We start from the raw sequence: 7,231 nt of genomic DNA, 5'->3' as shown, positions 1-7,231 counted from the left end.
CGAACCCCAATCGTTCCTATAGTTCAAGCCCATACAGCAGGTACTGTATCCTACCAGATGTCCGGAGTTCCCCGAACCCCAATCGTTCCTATAGTTCAAGCCCATACAGCAGGTACTGTATCTTACCAGATGTCCGGAGTTCCCGAACCCCCTATAGTTCAAGCCCATACAGCAGGTACTGTATCTTAGATGTCCGGAGTTCCCAACCCCAATCGTCCAGCAGGTACTGTATCCTACCAGATGTCCGGAGTTCCCCGAACCCCAATCGTTCCTATAGTTCAAGCCCATACAGCAGGTACTGTATCTTACCAGATGTCCGGAGTTCCCCGAACCCCAATCGTTCCTATAGTTCAAGCCCATACAGCAGGTACTGTATCTTACCAGATGTCCGGAGTTCCCCGAACCCCAATCGTTCCTATAGTTCAAGCCCATACAGCAGGTACTGTATCTTACCAGATGTCCGGAGTTCCCCGAACCCCAATCGTTCCTATAGTTCAAGCCCATACAGCAGGTACTGTATCCTACCAGATGTCCGGAGTTCCCCGAACCCCAATCGTTCCTATAGTTCAAGCCCATACAGCAGGTACTGTATCTTACCAGATGTCCGGAGTTCCCCGAACCCCAATCGTTCCTATAGTTCAAGCCCATACAGCAGGTACTGTATCCTACCAGATGTCCGGAGTTCCCCGAACCCCAATCGTTCCTATAGTTCAAGCCCATACAGCAGGTATTTACAAACACCGGTCTTCCCCTTCGTTGATGTTCCCCGTCATGTCCAAAGACACGACTAATCAACCACAAATACATCTCTCTTCCGTCCTCCTCCGCTCCTCTTCATATTGGTTTTGGTGTATTTAAAAAAAAAAATTAAAAAAAACGAGTGGTCTAATAAACTAAACGCTCTCTCTCTTTCTCCTCCCACCACCCTCCCCCTCTCTCTCCTCCTGCCACTCCCCCCTCTCTCCTCCTGCCACTCCCCCCTCTCTCCTCCTGCCACTCCCCCCTCTCTCCTCCTGCCACTCCCCCTCTCTCCTCCTGCCACTCCCCTCTCTCTCCTCCTGCCACTCCCCTCTCTCTCCTCCTGCCACTCCCCTCTCTCTCCTCCTGCCACTCCCCTCTCTCTCCTCCTGCCACTCCCCTCTCTCTCCTCCTGCCACTCCCCCCTCTCTCCTCCTGCCACCCCCCCCTCTCTCCTCCTGCCCCTCCCCCCTCTCTCCTCCTGCCACTCCCCCCTCTCTCCTCCTGCCACTCCCCTCTCTCTCCTCCCTCCATCCCCCTCTCTCTCTCTCTCTCTCTCCTCCCTCCATCCCTCTCTCTAGGCATCCGTGTTGTTTGAGAGGGAGGAGGATGCTAAGAAGCTGGCTAGCTGTAAGAACCTGACCATCAAAGGCCAGACCGTCACCGTACTAACGGAGAAAGATGCTCTGCTGGACGACTCCAAGGAACTGAGCCAAACCAACAAGTCTACCGATGAAAAGTAAGAGAAATCAGCAACTCGTTTCTTTATTTCATTAGTTAACTCTATATACATTATGATATTCGTTAGTTACACGATGTAGAAATCCATCCACCATTTCCTGGTTGCTAAAGCTCAAAATAGTTAATCTAGTAGAGTGTAGAGAGTCATTGTAACATCTATAATAATCTAGTATAGTGTAGAGAGTCATTGTAACATCTATAATAATCTAGTATAGTGTAGAGAGTCATTGTAACATCTATAATAATCTAGTATAGTGTAGAGAGTCATTGTAACATCTATAATAATCTAGTATAGTGTAGAGAGTCATTGTAACATCTATAATAATCTAGTATAGTGTAGAGAGTCATTGTAACATCTATAATAATCTAGTATAGTGTAGAGAGTCATTGTAACATCTATAATAATCTAGTATAGTGTAGAGAGTCATTGTAACATCTATAATAATCTAGTATAGTGTAGAGAGTCATTGTAACATCTATAATAATCTAGTATAGTGTAGAGAGTCATTGTAACATCTATAATAATCTAGTATAGTGTAGAGAGTCATTGTAACATCTATAATAATCTAGTATAGTGTAGAGAGTCATTGTAACATCTATAATAATCTAGTATAGTGTAGAGAGTCATTGTAACATCTATAATAATCTAGTATAGTGTAGAGAGTCATTGTAACATCTATAATAATCTAGTATAGTGTAGAGAGTCATTGTAACATCTATAATAATCTAGTATAGTGTAGAGAGTCATTGTAACATCTATAATAATCTAGTATAGTGTAGAGAGTCATTGTAACATCTATAATAATCTAGTATAGTGTAGAGAGTCATTGTAACATCTATAATAATCTAGTATAGTGTAGAGAGTCATTGTAACATCTATAATAATCTAGTATAGTGTAGAGAGTCATTGTAACATCTATAATAATCTAGTATAGAGAGTCATTGTAACATCTATAATAATCTAGTATAGAGAGTCATTGTAACATCTATAATAATCTAGTATAGTGTAGAGAGTCATTGTAACATCTATAATAATCTAGTATAGTGTAGAGAGTCATTGTAACATCTATAATAATCTAGTATAGTGTAGAGAGTCATTGTAACATCTATAATAATCTAGTATAGTATAGAGAGTCATTGTAACATCTATAATAATCTAGTATAGTGTAGAGAGTCATTGTAACATCTATAATAATCTAGTATAGTATAGAGAGTCATTGTAACATCTATAATAATCTAGTATAGTGTAGAGAGTCATTGTAACATCTATAATAATCTAGTATAGTATAGAGAGTCATTGTAACATCTATAATAATCTAGTATAGAGAGTCATTGTAACATCTATAATAATCTAGTATAGTGTAGAGAGTCATTGTAACATCTATAATAATCTAGTATAGTATAGAGAGTCATTGTAACATCTATAATAATCTAGTATAGAGAGTCATTGTAACATCTATAATAATCTAGTATAGTGTAGAGAGTCATCGTAACATCTATATTTCTGTGAAGTATATTTTCCATACACAGAAATATTGTCTTGTCACCTGTTTTTGAAGCTGGTGTACAAAAGTAAAAGTCTCAAAAACAAAATTTAGGAACGGGACGCATAGAAATAGATCACATAGAACAGATCTACCTTTTCTTAGACTTTGAAATGACACTTTGCCACTTTAACTATATATACAGTTTGCTATAATTAGTTAACTCTAGTATATACAGTAGGATATAGTTAGCTGTACATTACAGTGATATAATTAGTTAACTCTAGTATATACAGTAGGATATAGTTAGCTGTACATTACACAGTGATATAATTAGTTAACTCTAGTATATACAGTAGGATATAGTTAGCTGTACATTACAGTGATATAATTAGTTAACTCTAGTATATACAGTAGGATATAGTTAGCTGTACATTACACAGTGATATAATTAGTTAACTCTAGTATATACAGTAGGATATAGTTAGCTGTACATTACAGTGATATAATTAGTTAACTCTAGTATATACAGTAGGATATAGTTAGCTGTACATTACAGTGATATAATTAGTTAACTCTAGTATATACAGTAGGATATAGTTAGCTGTACATTACACAGTGATATAATTAGTTAACTCTAGTATATACAGTAGGATATAGTTAGCTGTACATTACAGTGATATAATTAGTTAACTCTAGTATATACAGTAGGATATAGTTAGCTGTACATTACACAGTGATATAATTAGTTAACTCTAGTATACTTTATGTGTCAAAGAACTGCAACGATGCTGGGTTTTTCCACGTGTGTGTGTGTGTGTGTGTGTGTGTGTGTGTGTGTGTGTGTGTACTATATATAGTATGATATAGTTAGTTAAAGGGGAGTCTGGGCTTGTTTTTCATCGTGTCCCGAGGCATTTCTAGGACAGTGAGGTGTGTTTCATACATAATTGCCCAGGAGAAAGGCGAACTTAATTAGGAAGGTGTTCCTAATGTTTGGTATACTCAGTATATATATACAGTATGATATATACAATGGTACAATGACTCATATATATATATATATATATGCGGGTCTGGGCTTCGGACGCTGAATGATACACCCGGTGACTACTTTCGGTGTATTGATGGGAGTGTGTGAGACTAAACATAAATGTAGTCCTTCTTTTGTGGCATTTCGCGAAGTGTTTATGTGATACGGATCGTATGTTGTTTTTGTGGTCGTCCTCGTTCGTTAGGAACATCGCTGAAAGACGTCCAAAGGCTCTATCAGCGGATTCATTACTAATTATACAAGCATACAAAACATTTTCCAGTCTCTGAAAGACTACATCTTTGTGCTCTGGCTCCCGTCCCTCCCCCAAGGAGGGCTTTAAAAAAAACATCCGTCCCTCCCCCAAGGAGGGCTTAAAAAAAAACTCCCGTCCCTCCCCCAAGGAGGGCTTTAAAAAAAACTCCCGTCCCTCCCCCAAGGAGGGCTTTAAAAAAAACTCCCGTCCCTACTCCAAGGAGGGCTTTAAAAAAAACTCCCGTCCCTCCCCCAAGGAGGGCTTTAAAAAAAACTCCCGTCCCTCCCCCAAGGGGGGCTTTAAAAAAACCTCCTGTCCCTCCCCCAAGGGGGGCTTTAAAAAAAAAAGGAAGTGGACACCAACAATATAATCGTTTTGGGCCAAACTGAACGAACTGACCAAGTCATGTCTTCAAAACGATTCAACAACAGCACAAATTCTACCATTGGAGCATTTTATTACGGTCTATAAGCTACACGGTGCCTTTCGACTGGAATATAGCGAAGAGGATTCGAAACAAAGAGTTGGATTTAGCTAACGTTAAAAGCTCAGCTACAGCCAATGGCCAGCACCAAGAAGGCAGAGGACAAATACGGTGCCTAGATAAGTAAGTTATTTTTCCTGCGTGCCACCTAGCTAGCTAGCTATGTTTAGTTTATCTACTGAAATCCATATTGTGTATTGCTTACTAACATGGGGGATGTAATTTATGTTTCTGTTTGCTAACTTAGCTCGGTAGGTTAGCTAGCTGGCTAGGTAGCAAAGTTAGCTAAATAACTACCGGTAGCCATATCTATGACTAAAAAGAGAAAATGTTTTACAATCAGAGTTATTTTGTATCTCGAATTGTAAAACCTCTTCTCTTTTTAGTCGTAGATAAAGCTACAACATTTACAACCAGACAACTAAAGCGATATAAGCACATGACTGAAGTTGGGTAGCTAGTCAGCCTGGCGCCTGCTAACATGTTATGCGCTTAACCTCGCGTTTTGTAACTTTGTTAGCAAATGTGTAACATCGGCAACTTAATTTTACTAGCTAGCTATGTAACATAATTGTTTATGATTATGACCGGGATGCATTGCAATGGCACAAAATGATAGGATTCAAAACCGATGTAAAGAACAGTATTGTATATCAAGCTAGCTAGCTAAGTTTACTAGCAAACAGTGAGGAGAAACAATAATACTAACTAAAGCGGTTTTTTTTTACTATATATATATTTTTGTTGTTGTCTAACTCTTCCTGTTAGTATCTACTTACAGCCATGTCTACTTACCTACTTTGGTACATTTGACATAGTCTGGTCACTATGCAAAAGATGAGGGTTGTGCATTATTTTGTATTAGGCTAGATATTGTACATGTAATCTGTGCCTGCGTAAGCATGTTCAAAGTAGTCAACCCTAATATTGATGTTATGCATGTTGTTCAAACTACAATAGTATATATATTTATTTTATTTATTTGTCTTTCAGACAATATCGTGATGCCGGGGCTTCCTCCTGAAGTGGATTCTAGAACCAGAATTCCTGCGAGTCGTTGTAGCAGTATTCCGTGAACTGTAAACCCTCCTAGTGGGATTAAACATTATGCTGCATTTCAAGCCGATGACTCTTGAGGGAGGAGCTGAATGGCAGTTTGATCATGACATCACTTCCCCTTACAGCTTTACAATGTTATCCCCTGACCTTTTACAACACTGATCGTACTGTGTTGTCTTCCTGTGTGTGTGTTTCTTTGGGAAAGGACATTTTTTCACCATGACCACCGGTTTTCTTAACTACAGATTGTTACAGCAGATAATGTGATTTTAACCAAAGATCGTTGTAGCACAGAGAATTCTTCACCAGCCTCGGTGACGCCGTCCTCGACTCAAGGAAACAGGAGTCTCAAGTGTCTCGTGTTCAGTTGCAAGGTGGTCAGTTTTTAATTTAGAAAATGCTCCTCCCATTTATTAAAATTGTGTGTGTGTGGCAAGTGGAATTATGCGGTTTGCTTTCAAAATAAAAGTATGTTAAATTACAGTAATGCAAATTATTACATATAGTAGAATTATGCCCTACTTTTATTTTGAAGGCTAACTGCAAAGGCCACAATTTCTATTTTTTTTTTCACCTTTATTTAACCAGGTAGGCCAGTTGAGAACAAGTTCTCATTTACTGCGACCCGATGAAGCAAAGCAGTGTGACACAAACAACAACACAGAGTTACACACGGAGTAAACATGCAACATGGGATAAACAAACGTACAGTCAATAACACAACAGGGGGAAAAAAAAGTCTATATACAGTTTGTGCAAATGGCACGGGGAGGTAAGGCAATAAATAGGCCATGGTAGAGAAGTAATTACAATTTAGTAAATTTACACAGGAGTGATAAATGTGCAGGTCTTCCCTCAATGGAGATATAAGACTTAAGAAATAGATGATATGTGTGTGTGTGTGTGTGAAATATCTTTGGGTTAAAATCACATTGTTGCACCAGAGAAATCTGTAGCTATAGTTTTCTGCACTTGTCTCTCTACACCTGAGACGCCCTGAACTGTACTAGACTAATGTTAGACCGGTCATAAATGTTTTTTTGTTGGTTTACCATAGACCGGTCATAAATGTTTTTGTTGTTGTTTTACCATAGAACATCCTTGTTGAATTTCCCAGTTCTCTTTGAGTCAGAATTAAATAGTGTACAATCCCCTGTATTTTAGATTTGGGACGAATAAACCTTGGAATATGTGAATGTCTAGCATCTGTTTTGATGCTATAGAGCCCTGTTTAGTTTATGTAAATATATTCTGTGAATCCAAGGTGTGTTTAAGATTGATAGAAAATATTTATTTTATGGTGGTTCTACATCGGGGGCTCTCTCCAACCCTGTTCCTGAAGAGCTACTGTCAGGATTTCACTACAACCTTAATCTAGCGCACCTGATTCTAATACTAAGAACAGGGTTGGAGAGCCCTAGTCTACATGGAAAACA

At 38.8% G+C, this 7,231-nt stretch overlaps 1 long non-coding RNA gene across 10 annotated transcripts; it reads left to right on the top strand.

Annotated features, from left to right (window-relative positions):
- The first annotated feature begins 20 nt into the window (after window positions 1–20).
- LOC127922580 (uncharacterized) lies at window positions 21–6,991 on the top strand. Of its 10 annotated transcripts, XR_008111691.1 has the most exons (5): window positions 98–112; window positions 512–583; window positions 656–727; window positions 1,320–1,477; window positions 5,730–6,991. It is a non-coding gene; the product is annotated as an uncharacterized LOC127922580 (long non-coding RNA). The 10 variants fall into 10 exon arrangements; XR_008111693.1 differs by lacking the exon at window positions 656–727; XR_008111692.1 differs by lacking the exons at window positions 512–583; window positions 656–727 and adding an exon at window positions 224–295.
- Window positions 6,992–7,231: the final 240 nt, after the last annotated feature.

Source organism: Oncorhynchus keta, unplaced genomic scaffold, assembly GCF_023373465.1.
Source record: "Oncorhynchus keta strain PuntledgeMale-10-30-2019 unplaced genomic scaffold, Oket_V2 Un_contig_26307_pilon_pilon, whole genome shotgun sequence".
Taxonomy (NCBI): Eukaryota; Metazoa; Chordata; class Actinopteri; order Salmoniformes; family Salmonidae; genus Oncorhynchus; species Oncorhynchus keta.
This window is presented reverse-complemented; position numbering and strand designations above follow the sequence as displayed.